The sequence below is a fragment of the Microcebus murinus genome, chromosome 4, assembly GCF_040939455.1.
Source record: "Microcebus murinus isolate Inina chromosome 4, M.murinus_Inina_mat1.0, whole genome shotgun sequence".
NCBI lineage: Eukaryota > Metazoa > Chordata > Mammalia > Primates > Cheirogaleidae > Microcebus > Microcebus murinus.
The window spans coordinates 21,210,312-21,233,322 of NC_134107.1; the positions used below are offsets into that span (position 1 = coordinate 21,210,312).

The 23,011-nt window shown below is 37.8% G+C and overlaps 1 protein-coding gene across 5 annotated transcripts in view; it reads right to left on the reverse strand.

Annotated features, from left to right (window-relative positions):
• The window catches only part of CSTPP1 (centriolar satellite-associated tubulin polyglutamylase complex regulator 1), a 182,458-nt gene that overhangs the window by 109,316 nt on the left and 50,131 nt on the right, over window positions 1-23,011 (reverse strand). The window lies entirely within an intron of this gene.

Consider the following 23,011-nt stretch of genomic DNA (forward strand, 5'->3'; position numbering starts at 1 on the left):
TCTTTTATTCTAGGTCAGTAATTTAACACTCTCAGCTCTCAATTCAAAGCCTGTAATGACCTTGCTGTGCTGAATTATTAGCCCAGGATATAGAAAGAGAGAGAGAAGGAGGAAAAAAAACCCTTAAAAACAACAGAGGCCTTTTGATCAGAGCACCAAACTGCAGTTCGCTGTAACTCAAGCTGCCCATTCTTATATGGCAGGAATTAAGGACTCCCCCTGCCAGGCAGGACCCTATTAAAAGACAATAGCTGTTTGAAAAGGGTAAGCAAGTTGATATGGATATAATAGGCCACATATGGGGGCCCCTTTCTACTCTGAAATAAAGCTCCTTCTTAGAGTTGTGAGCTGGGAAATCTAGTATTCAGTAAGGCAGGAGAAGGAGGTATAATAGATGAGAGTGAGTAGCCGTGCAGAAATGCTTGAAGGTGCTTCAGGAGAAAGGGAGGAAAGCCTGCAGGAGCCTGCAGAGATGAACATCAATCACTGAGGATAGAGGCCTTTAGGATGACCAGGTGCTCTTTGGTCCCCAAGAGACATTAGAGCCAATCATGGCAAAGATTTGGCTAGAACCAATATTGTGGTTAGTTTCTCTAATGGGTTAATAACAACAAAAAACCCAAGAAGCAAAGTAGTAAGCTCCTGCCAGAAATGATGCAGCTGGCAAAAAGTAATCCTTTCTGTTTTATTTTACGCAACCTAACATATTAACATCCTAAACTCATGAGGAATACCATCTACTGCCATTAAATGTTCTTGTTATCTCTTGGATAGGATTTTTGAGAAAAAGCCTGAAAAGCCTGCAAAACAGAGAAAGGGAACTCCAAAGAAATCTCTTGCCTACAAACTATTAGGTCATTAAATATGAAATGTCTGATTTCAAATTAAAAGTGTAGTTTATTACATCTCAAACAAGAAGCAGTATAATTAATGGAAGTATGTGCCTAAATTACCAAGACAGTTTTGTCATCTTAATGGTAGATTGTTTATGACAGCAGTGAAGAAGCCTAGAGAGCAAGTGGTGATGATATTGTGAAAGGTATTATCCATAGCTTGTTGAGAATTAAATATTTTGTCTTGCAAGAAGGGGTCCAAAGCCTGGAAGAAGTGGTAGTTAGTAGGTGCAAGGTCTGGTAAACACGGTGGATGACAGTGAGTTTCCAAGTCCAGCTTCTGTAATTTGAGCAGTGTTTGTGTGACATGTGGTCGAGCGTTGTCTTGCAAAAGGATTGGCCTGTCTCTGTTGATCGATCCTCAGCTGCTTAATTGCAAGCATCCTCATTGTTTTGTTCAATTGGTTGCAGTAGACATCTGCTGTAATCAATTGACTATAATCAAGTTTCATGAAGCTGTAGTGGGTAATACCAGCACTATACCACCAAACAGATACCATTAGCCTTTTTTTATTATTATTAATATTCAGTTTGGGACTGTGTTTCAGTACTTCATCTTTATACAACCATTGTGGTGAATGCTTGTCATTGTCAAAAAGAATCCATTTTCATCACATGTAACAATACAATGTAGAAATGGTTCACCTGTATGTTGTAACAGCAAAGAAAGGCAAACTTCAAGATGATTTCCCTTCTGAGGCTCATTTAATTCATGTGGTACCCATCTATTCAGCTTCTTTAATTTACCAATTTGTTTCAAATGGTCCAATATTGTTGAAATAGTAATGTCAAACCTTGCTGCTAATTCAAGCGTAGGTTGAGATGGATTTGCTTCCACTACAGATTTCAGCTTGTCATTATCCACCTTGGTCTCAGGTTGCCCACATGGCTCATTTTCAAGATTAAAATTACCACAAGGGAACTTCTCAAACCATCACTGTAGTGTGCGTTCATCAGCCACATCCTTCCCAAACACTTTGTTGAGGTTTCAAGCTGTCTGTGCTGCATTGGTTCCATGACAGAACTCATATTTGAAAATAACATGAATTTTTTGACTTATCAATGGTTTCACAAAAATTGCTCTAAAAAAAAAATTGAGGCCGGGCAGTGGTGGCTCACGCCTGTAATCCTAGCATTCTAGGAGGCCGAGGCAGGCAGATTGCTCCAGGTCAGGAGTTCGAAACCAGCCCAAGCGAGAGTGAGACCAAAATATATACAGCTTATGTAATCTAAAAATAAAATCCCTTATACAGAATGGCAATGTATAATACACCATTTACACGCATACCTTGTTTTTATTGTACTTCACTTTATTGCGTTTCATAGCTATTGCATTTTTTGCAAATTGAAGGTTTGTAGCAACCCTGTATTAAGCAAGTACATTAGTGCCATTTTTCCAATAGTATGTGCTAACTTGATGTCTCTGTGTCATATTTTTGGTAATTCTCACAATATTTCAAACTTTTTCATTATTACATCTGTTAAGGTGAACTGTGATCCATGATCTTTGATGTTACCATTGTAATTGTTTTGGGTGTCACAAACTGTGCCCATATACTTAATCAATAAATGTTGTATGTATTTTGACTGCTCCACCAACCAGCCATTCTCCCATCTGCCTCTCCTCAGGCCTCTCTATTCCCTGCAACACAACAATATTGAAATTAGGCCAATTAAAGAATCTATAAGGGCCTGAGTGTTAAAATGAAAGGTAGAGTTGCATGTCTTTCATTTTAAATCAAATGCTAGAAATGATTAAGCTTAGTGAGGAAAGCATGTTGAAAACAGAGATATGCCGAAGGCAGGGCCTCTTGAGCCAAACAGGTAGCCAAGTTGTGAATGCAAAGAAAAAGTTCTTGAAGGAAAGAAAAAATTATTTTTTTTTTGTTTTTTTTTTTGAGACAGAGTCTCGCTTTGTTGTCCAGGCTAGAGTGAGTGCCGTGGCATCAGCCTAGCTCACAGCAACCTCAAACTCCTGGGCTCAAGCGATCCTACTGTCTCAGCCTCCCAAGTAGCTGGGACTACAAGCATGGCATGCCCGGCTAATTTTTTGTGTATATATTTTTAGTTAGTCAATTAGTTTCTTTCTATTTTTAGTAGAGATGGGGTCTCGTTCAGGCTGGTTTGAACTCCTGACCTTGAGTGATCCACCCACCTCAGCTTCCCAGTGTGCTAGGATTACAGGCGTGAGCCACCACGCCCAGCCAAGAAAAAGTCCTTGAAGGAAATTAAAAGTGTATTCCAGTAAACACACAAATGATAAGAAAGTGAAACCGCCTTAGTGCAGATATAGAGAAAGCTTTAGTGGTCTGGATAAAAAATCAAACCACCCATAATATTCCATTAAACCAAAGCCTAATCCAGAGCAAGGCCCTAACTCTCTAAAATTCTATGAAGGCTGAGAGAGGTGAGGAGGCTGCAGAAGGAAAACGTGAAGATAGTGGAGGTTGGTTCATGAAGTTTAAGAAAGAAGCTGTTTCCATAACATAAAAGCACAAGGTGAGGTAGCAAGTGCTGATATAGAAGCTACAGCAAGTTATCCAGAAGATCTAAGATAGTTGATGAAGGTGGCTACACTAAGCAACATATTTTCAATGTAGACAAAACAGTCTTCTATTGGAAGAGATGTGATCTAGGACTTGATATCTAGGACTACAATAGCTAGAGAAAAGAAGTCCATACCTAGCTTCAAAGCTTCAAAGAAAAGGTTGATTCTCTTATTAGGGGCTAATGCAGCTGGTGACTTTAAGTTGAAGCCAATGCCCATTTGACATTGTGAAAATCCCAGAGCCTTTAAGAATGATGCTAAATCTATTCTGCCTGTGCTCTAGAAATGGAACAACAAAGCTTAGATGACAGCACATCTGTTTATAGCATGGGTTGCTGAATATTTTAATCCTAGCACTTTGGGAGGCCTAGGTGGGAAGATTGCTTGAGGCCAGGAATTAGAGACCACCTTGAGCAACACAGTGAGACCCCGTCTCTATAAAAAATAGAAAAATTACCTGGGCCTGGTGGCACACCTGTAGTACCAGGTACTCAGGAAGCTGAGGCAGGAGGATTATTTGAGTCCATGTGTTTGAGGTTGTAGTGAGCTATGATAACATCACTGTATTTTAGCCCAGGCAAAAGAGTGATGCTAGAAGATTTTTGTTTTTGTTTTTTTTGTTTTGTTTTTTTTTTAACATAAGAGTTGCTGGAAGTTTTTGTTTTTTTTAATCAGGAATGGATATTGGATTTTATCAAATGCTTTTTCTCCAACTATTGAGTTGATCACCATATTTTTTTTCTTTTTAAATGATGGATTATACTGACTTTTTTTCCCAAAATTCTTTTAGTTTACACTGATTTTTTTTTTTTTAATTTTTTGAGACAGAGTCTCACTTTGTTGCCCAGGCTAGAGTGAGTGCCATGGTATCAGCCTAGCTCACAGCAACCTCAAACTCCTGGGCTAAAGCAATCCTACTGCCTCAGCCTCTCAAATAGCTGGGACTACAGGCATGTGCCACCATGCCCGACTAATTTTTTCTATATATATTAGTTGGCCAATTAATTTGTTTCTATTTATAGTAGAGACGGGGTCTCGCTCTTGCTCAAGCTGGTTTTGAACTCCTGACCTCAAGCAATCCGCCCGCCTCGGCCTCTCAGAGTGCTAGGATTACAAGTGTGAGCCACTGCGCCCGGCCTACACTGATTTTTAAGTGTTAAACCAACTGTGCATTTCTAGAATAAACTCCACATGGTCATGATGTATTATCCTTTTTATATATTGTTGGATTCACTTTACTAAAATTTTAAGAAGTTCTGTGACTGTGAGACCCCGTCTCTACTAAAAATAGAAACAAATTAATTAGCCAACTAAAAATATATAGAAAAAATTAGCCGGGCATGGTGGCGCAAGCCTGTAGTCCCAGCTACTCAGGAGGCTGAGGCAGGAGAATGGCTTGAGCCGAGGAGTTGCGGAGGTTGCTGTGAGCTAGGCTGACGCCAAGGCACTCTAGCCTGGGCAACAGAGTGAGACTCTGTCTCAAAAAAAAAAAAAAAAGAAGTTCTGTGACTATATCCATGAGGAATATGAGTCTGTAGTTTTCTTTTCTGGAAATATCTGTGTCCTGTTTTGGTATTAGGTTAATGCTGGCCTCACAGATTGCGTTGAGAAGTACATCTTCTCTTTAATTTTCTGTAAGTATTTGCAAAGTGTAGGGCAGAGGAATTTGTAGGACAGAGGAAGGGCAGAGGAATTCTTCCAATTGTCGGGAATTTACTTGGGTGGGGCAATGAGCTAACCGCAAACCTTTGCTTCTGGTCATTGCTTGCTTGCTACACCGCTGTAGGGGGAATTATGGGATGAGGTCATTGAAGCACGGGCGACTGGCCCATCAGGCAATAGAGGGCAACCAACCCGCCAATTATTTCAAAAGGCAATAGTGGGCAACCAATCATTTTAAAGGTCAACGCATGATCCATGCGTAGTCAGCTTGTGCGCAGCTTGTGCACCATGGGGATAAAAGGCATGCCGTTGTTCCGGACGGGGTCCTTGCCTGTGAGAGTGGCCACTGCGTTGGTGCTCTGGGGCTTGGACCCTGGCTAGCCAGAAAATAAACCTCCTCTTGTGTGAATGCATCCTCAATGTCTCTGCTTTTCTGTCCGGTGGGGCTGTGGAAGGTCGGTCCCTAACAAAAGAACTGGTGTTCCTTCTTCTTTAAATGTTTCGGAGAATTCACTAGTGAAGCCATCTGGTCCTGGAGTTTCTTTGTGAGATACTGTCAACTATAAATTTAGTTTCTTCAAGTTATATATTTCTTCTTGAGTGTCCTTGTGTGTCTTTGTCCATTTTATCTAAATTGTTGAACTTATTGGCATAAAATGGTGATAATATTTCCTTATTACCTTCTAATGCCTATAGAATCTGTAATGATGTCGTCTCTCTCTTTCCTGATATTGATAATTTTTGTCTTCTCTATCTTGAGATCAGTTTGGCTCACAATTTTTCAATTTCATTTATCTTCTCAAAGAATCAGCTTGGCTTCACTCATTTTCTCTATTGTTTTTCTGTTTTCTTTCTCACTGATTTCCACTTTAATCTTTACTATTTCCATCCCTTTTTATAATTGCTCTTCTTTTAAATTTAAATTTAATTTTTAAATTTCTTCACGTGGAAGCCAAGGTCATTGATTTGAGATGTTTCTTATTTTCTAATTTCTTGCTGTAAATTTCTCCTAAGTATTGCTTTAGCTGCATCTTACAAGTTTTGACATGTGTTTTCATTCAGCATGGTGGCACATTCCTATAGTCCTAGTTACTTGGGAGGTTGAGGCAGGAGAATTGCTTGAGCCCAGGAGTTTGAGACCAGTCTAAGCATAGGAGTTTGAGGTTGCTATGAGCTATGCTGATGTCACTGTACTCTAGCCCAGACAATATGGCAAGACCCTGTCTCAAACAAAAGAAAACAAACCACTACAGCAAAAAGAGAAGAAACAGAACAGGAAATACCAAGGATAAAGGTGAAACTCTGGAGACCCCTATGTGTAACAGGCATAGAGATAAAATATACAGATAAAGTGGGGCAGAGGATTCTGGGAAAGACTTCTTCAATAGATAACACTGAGAGAGAATGAATATGAATTCATAAATACATGCAAATATTAATGTACTTGCTTTAGTCAGAGTCCTAGCAGTTAACAGACAATATATGTAAAAATGGTAACTGAGGAAAGTTTGTTTTTTTTTTGAGACAGAATCTTGCTCTGTCACCTGCCCTAGAGTGTCCTGGTGTCAGCCTAGCTCACAGCAACCTCAGACTCCTGGGCTCAAGTCATCCTCCTGCCTTAGCCTCCCAAGTAACGGGGACTACAGGTGTGCACAACCACACCTGGCTAATTTTTTCTATTTTTAGTAGTTCTGGGCTAATTTTCCTTTTTTTTGTTTTTTATACTAGAGATGGGGTCCCACTCTTGCTCAGGCTGCTCTCAATCTCCTGGCATCAAGCAATCTTCCTGCCTCGGCTTCCCAAAGTACTAGGATTACAGGTGTGAGCCGCCGCACTGGGCCCACGCTATTCTTTTTTTTTTTTTTTTTTTGAGACAGAGTCTCACTTTGTTACCCAGGCTAGAGTGAGTGCTGTGGTGTCAGCCTAGCTCACAGCAACCTCAAACTCCTGGGCTCAAGCAATCCTACTGCCTCAGCCTCCCGAGTAGCTGGGACTATAGGCATGTGCCACCATGCCCGGCTAATTTTTTCTATATATATTAGTTGGCCAATTAATTTCTTTTTATTTATAGTAGAGACGGGGTCTCGCTCTTGCTCAGGCTGGTTTTGAACTCCTGACCTTGAGCAATCCACCCGCCTCTGCCTCCCAGAGTGCTAGGATTAAGGGCGTGAGCCACCGCGCCCGGCCCCCATACTATTCTTGAAATGGAAGTCAGTGATCATGAATTATTTACAAAGCAAATAAAGTATAAGTTCAAGCTTCTCCTTTTCTTTTTTATTTTTCTTTCTCACTTTAAAAACTATAGTTAATAATTTATTGTACACATCAAAATAACTACAAGAGTAGATTTGGAATGTTCCCCATACAAAGAAAGTATAAATCGTTGAGGTGATGGATATCCCAATTACCCTAATTTAACCATTACACATTGTACGTTTGTGTCAGAGTATCATATATACCCCATAAATATGTATAGCTATTATATATCCATAAAAATTACAAATAAAAAATAAAGTCAAATAAACAATCACACGAACATAACATAGCTCTAAATATTGCTAAAGGTCAATTCTTGCTGAACACAAATGATATTTTCTTTTCTTTCATTTTGGTGATACACAAAATATATATGTAAAGAATATTCAATAAGCCTTCTCCAAATGCAAGGATATTTATTAACATTAAATTGTTCAGTGCAGGCTGGGCACAGTGGCTCACGCCTGTAATCCTACAAAGCGAGACTCTGTCTCAAAAAAAATAAATAAATAAATAAAATAAAAAATAAATAAAAAAATAAATTATTCAGTGCAACATTTCAAATAACCTAAACTGCTTATGTTTTCTTATTTAAGTTTATTAATGCTATAGTGTTTAAAATTTACTTTACTAAAGCATAATTTTTTTATAATTATGAACATGAAAAATATAGGCAAAGACAAAGAAAAAAATAAAAATAATCTCACCTCCCAGAAAAAACATGTCGTAACATCACTTTCCTCTTCCTCATCTCTCTCCATCATCTTAATCAAGAATATACTTTTAAAGCACTACCTCTTTCTTTAATCAAGTATCAAAAATAGCATTGGCAATAGAAGGCCTCAGTAAGGACTTCTCTGACCACACTTTCAAAAATAGCTTCCCCCAGTTATGTTTGTAGCCCTGGCCTGGGTGAAGCAAAGGCATTATATGTAACCAAAATGTTTGTACCCCCATAATATTCTGAAATTAAAAAAAAATAGCTTCCCATCCCTCAGTCACTCATTATCCCTATACTCTCCCATATTTTCTTAACAGAACTTATAACTATCCAAAATTACCTTAGTAATTTATTTGTTTACTTATTACTTGTCTGGGATGCAGTAAGCCTTCAATAAGCATTTGTTAAATGTATGTTAAGCAACATATATTAATCTACATGCCACCTATACCACAGTATATTCATATCAACTTTTATTACTGAAAAACTATCTAATCCATGTTGTGTATGAGAAATTTAGAAATCTATGAGGATAATGGAGAAAAGAAAATGAGTTAGAAAACCTGCTAAGTAGGGCATTAATAATGGAGAAGAAATAAGCTGAATGCAAAATGCAGTTAGATTCTTTAAAAGCCACATAAGACAAACAAATCCACATTTCTCAGAGAAAAAAATGAAATGAGATAAGGATGAATACATAGTCTACATTTAAATGTTTTTGCATCTGAGAGACTCTGTACTCAGTTTCTTCTTCATATCATTCTCGAGAAGCTCAATAGTAGAAGTACATCTTTGAAGTTGTGCCCATATCTAAAAATTCACGGCCTTCTGTGGTTGTGTTAAATTACAGGGGTGCTGAAGCAAGAAGTATCTCTATTGTCATCTACCCTACCTAGTCTCTTTTCAAAATTCAACACAGGCAAGTAAGAATTAATACCTCTAAATTCCTATATACTACTCTGTGTATCGAAATTCTTCTCTTTCCTCCATTCATCTTTCAATCTATCAATGTGAGAGAATTCTTCTCTGTAATTTCTACCATCTGGCATATTTCTCAGATTCAGAAGAAAAATGTAATAAAAACATATTTTCAATGGATCATTCACAGGTTTTTTTGATAAAAAGTTTGACAGACTGACACAAATGTCTATTTTTGGAAAAATTGTGGCTGATAAATGTTTTGAATTCCTCAAATAGGCTTCAACTCCACTTCTCCCACCATTCAAAAATTAGTTCTAGGCCGGGCGAGGTGGCTCACGCCTGTAATCCTAGCACTTTGGGAGGCCGAGGCAGGCGGATTGCTCAAGGTCAGGAGTTAGAAACCAGCCTGAGCAAGAGCGAGACCCCGTCTCTACTATAAATAGAAAGAAATTAATTGGCCAACTAATATATATATAGAAAAAATTACTGGGCATGGTGGCACATGCCTGTAGTCCCAGCTACTCGGGAGGCTGAGGCAGCAGGATTGTTTGAGCCCAGGAGTTTGAGGTTGCTGTGAGTTAGGCTGATGCCACGGCACTCACTGAGCCTGGGCAACAAAGTGAGACTCTGTCTCAAAAAAAAAAAAAAAAAATTAGTTCTAATATGTTCATTATTCCTTTATCTCAAATATTTCAAATAATATATTAGGAAGTATTTGGGAGGAATTTTAGCAGCACTTAAGCAACTACTGAATAAACAGAATCTCATCCAGGGAAATTGATCAGATGCCCTTTCAAGAAAACTTCTGATATCTGGTAATATATCTTCTCTGTTGACAATTTCCAAGATTTTCCTAGGAATCACACTGAACCTTGAGAGAAAAAGAAAATTTACGAGGGATAGTGTTAAATAGCAAACAAAATCTAAATATTACTTGTGAATAACACTTCAATCACCCCTATTCCTTTTTCCCTACAAAGTAAAAGTTACTACCACATAAAGTTTATGAGAATTCAGTTTCTTATGGTAGTAACTAATATACTTCTAAATGACTTATGAATGTACAAAAAAAAATTAATGATAGTAACAGTCAGGGCTCTTGGTTACAAGCAACAGAAACCAAATCTGGCTATCTTAAGCAAAAAGGGGTTTTACTGGAAGGGTATTAATGGCTCATAAAATCTACCGGTAGCTGAAGGACCAGACTTGGAAAACAGACAGGAATCAAGGAAGCTTTGGAAGCTGAGCACCAGGAAACTAGGCAAGGTCTCACAAGAACCATCTGATCCACAAGCAGTTACTGCAACTGACACATCTTTCCACTAAAGTCTCTTTTTGCTTAAGATGGCCAAAGTCAGTTTCTGTTGCTTTAGCCAAGAACCTTTATGGCTGCAGAATTTGTATAAATTGAGATTGTTTAAAAAAAAGGAGTCCCACTCTTTTGAGGAATTTCATTTCTTGCCAGGATCTCCACTTTACTTTTTGTGTTCATTCACATCAAACTTAGGATCTGCTTTTTCATTTCTGCTCTTTTCCCATGCAGTCATCTCTTCCTGCAGTTCCATTCTCCCTTCTTTGATAATCATCTACATATTCTTCTAGGCCTAAGTTGAATGTCACCACTCTGTGATTCCTTTCCTGACTCTGTATAAATAATCACTTCTTCCATCAAAGTTTATTCACTAGTCTATCACTTCTAATGCTCTCTTTTAATTGTATTTGTGTCTCTATAATTTTCACATAACAGTGAATTCTTTGACTACCACATCTGGCACAGTAACTGACATACAGTGGGTGCTTAACAAACAGTCACTGAATCTTAAAAATTAAACGGAAAATGCCAGGCAGTGAGCTTTTTAGAATTTACAAGGTACTGTCTTTTACTTCTTTCTTCTTATTTCAACATAATTGAGCCCTCCACAAACTGGGCCTATCCTAATTATATATTTTCTGTTTGTTGCTTAACTTGTACTAGTTCTCCATGAGTCAAGTTAGACTCATGGTCCTTTGCAGTGTATGATATTTTCTACTTTTGCTAATGTAATTATATTCCAATAGCATGAAAGTTCTAAAAGATTTTCTCTTCCAATAAAAGTAAACTAGGTAATTCAGACTAACCCTACTGACTAAGAAAAACTGAGTAAGTTATTAAAGGCATATGTCTGAAGTCATCAGAGAGCCATCAAGGCAAGTGAAAAATGAAAAGGCCTAGTTACAAGAGAATAAAACCCAGAAAGGTGAATCAATCATTTGATGCCACTTTTCCCCATGTGCAGGAGTTCTAAATAGAAGGGTTCATGGATTAAATTCAAGAGATCCACAAACTTGGATGGAAAAACTTTTACATCTTTATTTTTACTACTAACCTCTAACTGAAATTTAACATTTCCATCTCTTATGAATATAAACATAGCAGAATTAGCAGTACCTGCGACTGTGTCAATAATATTATTATACCATTTATACCCATCACACTTCAAAAATAAGGTATTATTATACCCACTGGTAGTTCCAGGGGCCTCTGCCAGTTCTGGAAGGTAGAACCAATAGACTGAGAAGTTAATTATTTTGAATTAATGTTAAGTTCTTCAATTTCCATGTGACTCAAGGCTTAGAAGTTAAAAAAAATTGGAGTTCAGGACCCACCCAGGTAGAGGAATGGGGACTCTGGTAAACCCCTAAGGCTCTTTTAGCACCCTGAAGAGCTATCCCTGAAAATCAGCCCTCCCTGATACTTCAAATAATTTCAATCCCTAATGGGAATGAGGCAATCCAGGATTGCTAGTGCCCAGGCTATCTTCCATATACAATGGATATACAATGTATAGCACTCAACTAGAGGGAAAAAAAGAAGTATAACACAACATAAGACAATGGAGTAAAAAACAGAGAGAGAACAGATAACAGAAACAGACCCACAAGGAATCCAGATAATAAATTATGGACTTTGTAATAGCCATGTTTTACTATATTCAAGCAAATGAAAGACATGATTTAGCAAAGAAACAAACAAAAACTGAATGAAAATTCTTGAACTAAAAAATATAATAATTGGAATTAAGAACTTAGCAGATAGGTTTAACAGCAAATTAGACACAAAGAGAGAATTAATGAGCTGGAAAATAGATCAGAAGAAAGTATCCAGAATAAAGCATAAAAGACAAAATGATGGAAAATGCAGAAAAGTGTATAAGTGACAGAGGACACCATGAAAAGATCTAATGTTTGTATATATAATTAGAATCCCAACAGGAGTAAAGAGAGAGAGTAGAACAGAAGTAAATTTGAAGACCTGACAATTAAGAATTCTCCCAAACTGATAAACATCAAGCTACAGGCTCAAGAAGCACCAAGAATACCAAATAGTTTATTGTTTGTTTGTTTTTTGTTTTTTTTTGAGATGGAGTCTCACTCTGTTGCCCGGGCTACAGTGCCGTGGTACCTGCCTAGCTCACAGCAACCTCTAACTCCTGGGCTCAAGCAGTCCTCTGCCTCAGCCTCCCGAGTAGCTGGGACTACAGGCATTTGCCACCATGCCCGGCTAATTTTTTTTCTATATATATTTTTAGTTGGCCAATTAATTTCTTTCTATTTTTAGTAGAGACAGGATCTCGCTCTTACTCAGGCTGGTTTCGAACTCTTGACCTTGAGCGATCCTCCTGCCTCGGCCTCCCAGAGTGCTAAGATTGTAGGCGTGAGCCATCATGCCCGGCCCCAAATAGTTTAAATATCAAGAAAAGCAAACCTTGACACATTTTAGTGAAACTATGAAAAACCAAACTGAGGAGAAATATCAAGTAGCCAGAGATAAAGGACAGATTATTATCAAAGAAGCAAGAATAAGACAGAGAGCTTTCTTCTCAATAGAATCAGCAGAAACCAGAAGATAATGGAAGGGTAAAGTAACTGCCAACCTAAAATTTATATCAGACAAAATTGTCCTTCAAAAATGAAGGTGAGGCCAGGCACGGTGGCTCACGCCTGTAATCCTAGCTCTCTGGGAGGCCGAGGCGGGCGGATTGCTCGAGGTCAGGAGTTCGAAACCAGCCTGAGCAAGAGCGAGACCCCGTCTCTACTATAAATAGAAAGAAACTAATTGGCCAACTAATATATATAGAAAAAATTAGCCGGGCATGGTGGCTCATGCCTGTAGTCCCAGCTACTTGGGAGGCTGAGACAGAAGGATCACTTGAGCCCAGGAGTTTGAGGTTGCTGTGAGCTAGGCTGACGCCACGGCACTCACTCTAGCCTAGGCAACAAAGTGAGACTCTGTCTCAAAAAAAAAAAAAAAAAAATGAAGGTGAAATTTAAATAAGACCTATATATTAGTTAATAGTTTTGAGTTAATATTAAGTTCCTGATTTTGACAATTATACTATGGTCAATCTTCTGTAACTATAGTTATAGAAAATGTTAACATAAGTGGAAGTTGGATGAAAGGGATAAGGGACCTCTACATTATTTTTGCAACTTTTTTGTAAGTCCAAAATTATTATACGCACATTTAATAAAGATGAAATAAAGACAATTTCAGAATGGAAGCCTCAGGAGGGTTGGGATTTCTTGTGTGATTTTTTCACTACTCTATCCCTAATATCTAGAGCATGGATTAAGGCATAGGCACCAAGCAAATATTTGTTAAATGAAGGAATGAACATCAACAGTAACAGTAGCTATCATTTAGTCAACACTTACTATATCTTAGGTGGAATACCAAACACTTTACGTTCATTATCTCATTTAATCCTTCCAATGATTATATAACATGGAATTTTATATTTTACATATTTTATATGAGTCTCCCTTTTTTATAGATGAGGTAAGCAACCAGCCCAAGATCAAATACCAGAATGTGGCAGGCCCTCAAATACAGATCTGACTGCAAAGTCTATGTTCTTAACTACTATGCTATAGTGCTTTCATGTCTCATAAAATGTCTCCTTTCTTTTTTGCTTATCCAAATCCTATAAATATTTACCTTTCCAAATCAAGACAAACTCCTCTATGATGCCTAATTTAACTACTCTTATTTCACTAATAGCCATTATTTCTCTGTACCCTCAACTCTGAGCATACCAGGCCACACAACTTAATACCATTATATAAAGTCTTATATTGCTCTGTAATTGTTTGTTAATCAATAAGCATTATTGCTTCAACCAGATTACATTCCCTTACAGGAAAGTGACCATATCTTATAATCCTGTTGATATAGAGCACATTTGAAGCTCTATAACAATATTTAATGTTTTGGTAAATGAAGAAAAACATTGAGCTGAAAAAATCATGCAAGAAACAGTGTTTGGGGATGCTATAGCACCCAGGCCTTGGTTTAAGATCCTAAACATCAAATTTGACTCAGAAAAATACTACCTCAAAAAGGTGCTTTTTACATCAGATTTTCTATAGTTATCTCTTTTTCCTTACGGCAAGTTAGTGGATTTTCAGAGTAATTTGGACATGGCAGTACAGTGTTCTTGGTTAAACCCCCTTGAGAGGGTATGTAGGATTGCATAGAAGGTAAAGTATGAGAGTGTGCACATGAACAATTATCTCCACACATGTAAACTGCAGCTTGTGTGGTGTAAATATACTCTCCCTGCCTGGAACTGCCTGTGTAACAGTCTCTCTTTGGGCTCTGTGGTTTCTCAATACATTCCAACTGTTCAGAGGCTGGAGCTTGGCTCAGCGAGCACAGATAAACAGCTTCCTGCAGCAGGCTGCCAGTGTGGGGAGCAATGACCTCAGTAGAAAATGTCTGCTTTTCATTACCCTGAGCACATCACTGTACCCCTAGAGCTAAGAGTAGGAACAATACAAGTTGGATAGTCATGACTGACTCAGGTCTCCCATTACACCTTGAGTTTTTAAATCTTGGTAGCCAGAAGAAACGGTACAGGCAGAAAGTAAGAAAATGGCATATGTGAAGAAAAAAAAGATAGACAAACTTTCTTAGGCTATTCGTGAATGAACTAAATGATGAGTAAAGTGGCTAACACTAAATGTCTAATAGTCATGCAGGATATCATCAAATATTTTAATCTCCAAAAATATACACAAAATGCAGGATAAGCAAGTAGTGTTGTAGAAAACAAGAAAGACTAAAAAGTCCTCAAGACCTTCAACTCTGATGCCATTTAAAGAGAAAGAAGAGGAAGACTGTGAAGATAGCCATAGAGATCCACAAAGTAAGAGATATCAATAAAAATCCCAGAAAATTGGAGCTTAAGGGGAATGACATATAATGAAAATAAATTATATAAAGCCAGACATTTTATGCATGTCATTTCATTTGATTTGCATAACCTTACAAGATAGGTATTATCATCCCTAGCAATAATCTAGACCTGAAAAACACAAGGATATCAACAAAGACATTTGTTGCTGATGTTATTTAATGACAAAGGAATAAATTCAAGTCTGCTTCTATGGCCACCCAGAAAACAGTTCTTTTCCCAAACTTCTCTCATCTCTCTGTTGTAGTCCCAGAACTCAGCAATCTTGCAATCAACATGTCCTAAAATAAATGTATATGCTCAAGTCATTTTCTCATAAGACAGTTTCTGCTGTGCACTGCATCTGATAGCTGAAGAAAGGAATCACAGTTCTGGCCTCAGATAGGAACTTGGATGAATATGACTCCTCTTGAAGGATTGTGAGAAACAATTTATTTGTTAGAGAAGTCACAGACTGTAAAAAATGTACCTGCCATGGGCCTGGAAACTAAGAGACAGACAAACATTTCAGCAAATCATAACAGTAGAGGGAAGCTTCGTTTGACTTTCATTTCACTTTTCTCAGAGAAGAAGAGCCTTTGTATGACTGCCAAAATCCTAACTGTCCTTCCTCTTTCCCCTCCATTCCCTCCGCCCCCATGCCAGTTCATTAAAGATCTTCTGGTTAAAGGTGCCAGATTGTGTCATTCTTTCCTGCTCTTGTGCCAGGCCTGTGCCACTAGCACCACAGATCTTCTAGAGTTATGAGCAAATTACGTAAGAAACTAAAAGCTCTGAAAAATTTAAATTGTTTTGTTGTTCATGAAGGAAAGTTTCTTAACTTCTGATGACCTATTTTACTTTACTAATAGCACAAATGACATGTTAATTCAGATTTGTGTGTGTCTCCTTGATTTTCAGAGAAGTACTTAGAGAATTATCAAAGTGGTGGTATGAGAAGGAATATCAGGGCTCAGACCAAGCAAAGATCTTTTGTATTATTTATAAATTAAAATAAATCAAGTTATTTCTCTAAGAGGAGATATTTTAGCATGAAGAATTATATCTATGTTTTATACTAGCTAGCTGCAAAAGCAGCTCTCATGAAAACATAAATAATATCACTGGGTCTTGAGAATATTTCAGCCAAGGATGGAGTTCCTTCATTTCCTCTTAGTGAATGGTTTCACAAGCTAAGTTTCTCTTAACTTGTAGAAGGGAGGGGGTGGGAAAGTAAGGTCTTTCCTGACAGAGAGAATCTGGGCCCAATTATTACTTCTGTAACCTTTGACTCTGACTTCTAAATGAGTCAGGGGACCAGTGGGCTGTGAAATCGCTTCCTCAGTTACCAGGTCAAGTGCTGCTGGATGGTTTCCTGTAACCATAATACGAAGTAGAGACTAAAGAAGAGAGATGACTTCTACAGAAATAGGCAGCTTCTTGTATCCTCAATGACCCTGGATTTTTAAGTTTCAAAATAGATTCTGGTGACTCTTAATTCACCACTGTGGCTCCCTGGAGTCCTTTTGCTATAGTATATAGAAAAGAACCAAAATCCTCTATAGATTTCACAAATGATGGCTTGCCAGAAGTGCCTAGGCCAGTAACAGTGAGGACAGGATTGTTTTAACTGAAGGCAAAATCTATTCCTGGCAATTATCTTGAGTCTGTGAGAATCCAGATGCTGACAATGAGAAATGGGTAATTTTTTATTACAATGTGTCAAGTCCAGCTAAGAATTGAACTTCGGAAAAAAGGCTGGGGGCTGGTGATGCAGGGAGAAGTGTTACTCCTTTTGAAGAAGCCTATAATAAGATTAGTCACCATGACTTCACCCAATCGTATTTTGGCTCAATTTAACAACAAGTAGGGAAAAAACATGGAGCAGAAATGGCCCAGAAAGTCTCAAGTCCCTCTCTCATTCAAAACCTGGAAAGTGAAGTTCTGGTTTGTTCTGATGTGTTTCTTGTTGCCTCAACTCTCTGTTCCTCCATTACTGTGAACACAAGAAGAACCCAAAACAACATAATTTAAATGCTAGATGGTGAGTAATGGTAAAAAATCTGCCAACTTCAGAACTAAAAGTTTTTGGGTTTTTTTTGAGCTACAGGCTCAAGCAGCACCAAGAATACCAAATAGTTTATTTTATTTTATTTTTTTGAGACAGAGTCTAACTCTGTTGCCCAGGCTAGAGTGAGTGCCGTGGCGTCAGCCTAGCTCACAGCAACCTCAAACTCCTGGGCTCAAGCGATCCTCCTGCTTCAGCCTCCCAAGTAGCTGGGACTATATGCATGTGCCACCATGCCCGGCTAATTTTTCTATATATATTAGTTGGCCAATTAATTTCTTTCTATTTATAGTAGAGACGGGGTCTCGCTCTTGCTCAGGCTGGTTTCGAACTCCTGACCTTGAGCAATCCACCCACCTCGGCCTCCCAGAGTGCTAGGATTACAAGCGTGAGCCACCGCACCCAGCCCAGAACTAAAAGTTTATGCCCTGATTATTCTAGATTACGTAGGAAAGAAGTGTGTTATCTTTTCATAGGGCTTAGACTACCTGTTTAAAAAAGAGGATATAATATATATTTTATAGTCATGGATTGTTTACATTAGAGTTACATTTTAAGTGATTTATTCCTAAATGCACTATTGGAATCTACTTTTTTCCCTCTGAGAATGAATTAATAAAGTTCACATTGAATAGATCTATTCTAATCAAAACAATAAAAAAGAAATTTGATGCAGATACCTTTTACTATAAGAGTATGCAAAAAGGTATGCAACTTCCCAACTGAAGTCTGATGATCATTATGCATCAGAATAAAATTATTAATGCTCCTTTTCTAAAAACTGATGAAGATTTCTATCTCCATATTTATACTATACATGATAAGACAATTTTATGACTATTTTATTTTCACTTATTAAATATGAGGACATGAGGGGGGACAATTACTTATAAACTGGTCCTAGGAACACTGTCTATTAAGGATACTCCATTCTGAGTAGCAGCAAATAAAAGCAATCAAATTATCTTTTTTGAACACCGGAAACTTAGATAACCAAGGTAGACAAAGAGCAGGTGAGTCACCCTCTGAGCTAAGTTATTGGCTCCCTGATGGAATGAGCCCTCAAATATCATCCCCTCTAAGAGGTCTTTTCTGGCCATCCTAGATATTACATTACCTTGGTTATTATCTTGTTTTATCTTGTTACAGTTACCATTGGTATAACCTTGAGAATGTTACTTTTATGTGCCTGAATTTCCTAATGAGTAAAATGAGGATAATGCTAATACCCTATACCTCATAGTATTGTGAGGATTAAATGAGATAATACATATTATATGTTTAGAACAGAACCTAGCACATAGTAATTATTTAGTACCTATTAGCTATTCTCATCATCATCAATTTGTTTTGTTTATTGACTATCTCTCTAATTAAAACACTAGGTGCATGAGGATAAGTACCTTATTTGCCTTGTTCACTATTATATTCCCATTGCCTGGTACATATAGGCACAGAGTAGGTGCTCAAATATGAATGAATGCTGCCCTATGTTCTCATGTATCCTGAAAATAAACCTCCATCAATGAAGGTAATCTGTGTACTTTTTTTCCTTGCAACCAAAACAGTCATCATAAAAACTTCACCAAGAAGGGGGAGGGGGGCGAGAATATACATAATGAGTGAGATGTGCACTATCTGGGGGATGGTCATGCTGGAAACTCAGACTTGTGGGGGGGGGGAATAGGCATTTACTGAAACCTTAAAATCTGTATCCCCATAATATGCCGAAATAAAAAAAAAAAAAAAAAAACTTCACCAAGAAACTAAAATCAACATTTAAAAAAACAAAAAACAAGACACTTGATCATAAGAAAGAGCCCTCCTGGGCCTAGCAACCCAAACCACAGAGTATTATTCTTTTCTATATTAGTATGGGGAGGCCAAGCTCCCTGATGCCACAGTGTAGTAACTATCAATTTTGCCTGTGAATAATGGTTCCCGATTCTGATTGGAATTCTCAGATTTCAGCCTGTTTTTCTGTCATCATTATTTTCCAATGTCTTAAAAAGCCACATTTCTCATTTTATCTTTGCCACAAGAATCTGGTCACACTCTGCTGTGGTTTCTAAGTTATAGCTACCCTAGCCTCATTTTCTTGGATGTACTTCTTTAGCGGTCCTGACCCAGTGGTGACACTTGGTCTATTCTTAGAGTAGCACCTCTAAATATTAATTTATTTTAACTACCACTGGATGAAGGACAAAATTCAGAGGTAGAGGTTACATATAACATAAAAGAAAATCCTTTAGGATTTAGTATCCTTCTTTCATGAGTGTCCAGAGAAATATGATCTACAGAGCTCACAGTCTTGCAGACATACATACAGTATAGCTCAGCCACTTGGGTTTTACAGTTTATCCAGATTTGCTGAAACAATCATGGAGTTGTTTGAAAACACCAACAACTAGGGCTAATAACACTGGTAGGAGGGCAAGCAGACCCAGAGAAGAAAATCAGCAGAGAAGTCTTCCAAAAACAATGGAGTAATTTTTCAAAGAGTTTTTTTTTTTCAAAGAGTATTTTTTTACCTGTCTGCTTGTTCACATGAAAAAAAAAGGAAAAAAAGAAAAAAGAAAAAAAAAAAGAGTATTTTTTATCGTTGTTTTAAAGTAAATCACTCATCATTAAATGTGTGAAAATCTCAAGGTCTGAACTTGAGATGGAAGTGCAGAGTTAATATATTTTTAAAAATTATGCTTCCTGCTATTTAGAGCCAACTCCAATTGTATCTCCAAAAAGGCCAATACTAAACATTTAAATGGCAATAAACTAAGTTGACCAGAGAAGACTATGTGATAAACTTGTGGAGTATAGCTCATAGGGGAGAATTCAAGAATTGTAGAAATTATATCTAGAAGAGACCTTAAAATATCACCTGGTTAGGCCGGGCGAGGTGGCTCAAGCCTGTAATCCTAGCACTCTGGGAGGCTGAAGTGGGCGGATTGCTCAAGGTCAGGAGTTTGAAACCAGCCTGAGCAAGAGCGAGACCCCATCTCTACTATAAATAGAAAGAAATTAATTGGCCAACTAATATATATAGAAAAAATTAGCCGGGCATGGTGGCGCATGCCTGTAGTCCCAGCTGCTCGGGAGGCTGAGGCAGGATTGCTTGAGCCCAAGAGTTTGAGGTTGCTGTGAGCTAGGCTGACGTCACAGCACTCACTCTAGCCTGGGCAATAAAGCGAGACTCTGTCTCAAAAAAAAAAAAAAATATATATATATCACCAGGTTAGTCTTCCAGCAATATTAGGCATTTAAGCGACTTGGAGGCAGTAGAGAACAGAAGCCTTTCTAACACTGCAGAGGAGGCTTGACTCCTGACTCTGTCACTTACTAGCTTGTGAACTTAAGCTATTTTAACCTTTCTGAGACTCAATTTCCTTATCTATAAAATAGAGATGATAATAATATAATAATAATAGTACTTACCTCAAAGAACTATAGTAGCTGAGGAAAAGTATGAGTTTAACAAAAACTGCCTTTTGTAATATATAATTATTATATTATTGTTAGCATATAAGGCTTTATTAAACCCATTTCATAGATGAGGGAATGATGCCCAGATTTCAGAAATTTGCCCAAGGTTATAGAATGAAGAGCTCCTTAGCTCTTCTACCTTTTAGGGTAGTGTTCTTTTTACTTCATTATGCTTCTCCTATAAATCAATACAAAATTGAGGCCTGAAAGAGGCATTTTCACTAGATAAATCAAATTCACAAAGTAAGATCAGGAGCTTCTATCATTCAGGTCTCCTTGCCTACCAAATACTACTAATACTACTTCCCATTCTATCATATATCCATACCTTTCAAATCTTTTTACCAAAAAATCCAAAAAGGTTTTGGGGCTTTGATGCTGGTTTACTTTTCACTTCTCAAAATAATGTGCCTCAGGCCAACTTGGCGTCTTATACTTATAGAAGTGTCAGGTATGTGCAACTCAGATACATTATAAAATTTTTAGTTTCCTGGGGACAGGAAATAGCTCACTTGGCAAGGAATGAGATTTCTATCAGCACTGTGGAAAATCTTAAGATTTACTTTCAAAAGTGTACTGATAGATAAAAGCTATCTACAAGAGTACCACTCAGCCATAAAAAAGATGAATTAATACCTTTCACAACAATCTTGATAGAACTGGAGACCATTCTCTTAAGTGAAGTATAGCAAGAATGGAAAAACAAACACCACATGTACTCACTATTGGAACTAACCAATGAGCACACAAGTGGGAAGTAAAACTCAGTGGAAACCAACCAGTGAGGAGGGGGGCTGAGGGGAGAGGACTAAGCCAACATAATGGGTACTATAAACACTATTTGCGTGACAGGTACACCTATAACCAGGACTCAAGCATTACAAAAATAATCCATGTAACCTAATATTTGTACTCCCTTAATATTTAAAAATTTTTTAAAAAGCTACCTACAATCAATAGCATTCTGAAACAGATATAAGCCTTACTTATTGTTCACTGGAGTTTACTGTTGGTTACATAGACCACTGGGTTTCACTTTTGGACTGCTAGATACTTGGTAAACAGTTTCTTAAATTACAGAATATAGAGCTTTACCAAAAAGAACCAACAACAAAGAGAGGCTAAAATAAGAAAATAATCCTTATTATAATAAGATCAAATGAGAGTGGGGGGGGCAGGGGCAATATATGTAACCCTAAAAATATTTGTACCCCCATAATATAATGAAATAAAGGGAAGAAAAAAAAATGAGAGTAGATAGTATGCAATAACTAGATTCAACAAATATTTCCCAACACCTATTACTTGTAAAGCATGATGCCAAGTACTGAGAATACAAAGATGAAGAAGGAATGATAACTCCCTCAAGGAACCAGTATTACAGAGAAAGGACTTAAAAAGGAGATGGGGGAGAGTAAATTATTAATTAAAAAAGCCAAAGAGAAGGATTACCCCCATACGAGTCATACTGCACTTAGCAAGAAGCCTCAAGAGTGCTGGTACAGATTAAATGGCCTAGAAACTCGATCCCTAGGCTTGTCAGTTCTATAAAAGCAAGCAAGGCTTTTCAGTCTCAGTCTTTATTCCCTGCCCACCTCATTTGCTTCAGCCCACACCATGAGAACAAGTAAGATTCCTTTTTCTTTCTTTCTTTCTTTTTTTAGAGACAAGATATTGCTCTGTCACCTGGGTTAGGGGGTTAGGTGCAGTGGCGCAATCATAGTGCAGTGGCGCAATCATAGTGCAATGGCGCAATCATAGCGCACTGCAGCTTCAAATTCCTGGGCCCAAGTGATCCTCCCACTTTAGCCTCCCAAATAGCTGAGACTATGGGCACATACCACAGGCACCTGGCTAATCTTTTTTTTTCAAAATTTTTTTTGTAGAGACAGAATCTTGCTAAGTTGCCCAGGCTGGTCTTAAACTCCTGGCCTCAATCAATCCTCCTGCCTCAGCCTTCCAAAGTGCTGGGATTACAAGCATAAGCCATTATATCTGGCCCCTTTTTCTACTTTGTCTTCCTTTAGAAGACTGGGATAAAAGACCAGCTCTTCTCTCAGAAAACTTGTTTCTCCAAGGAACTTACAATGCCAGTCCATAAAAAAAAAAATCTAGATTTTATTTATAAGAACTCTAGCTCAGCAAAAGAGGCAGGGAGAGTCAAGTATTCCCCCAAAAGCAACCCAAGTTTAGGGATTAGAATAGCTGTCTGATCTCCAAGGAGCCTCTGAAGAATAGAAAGAAAAA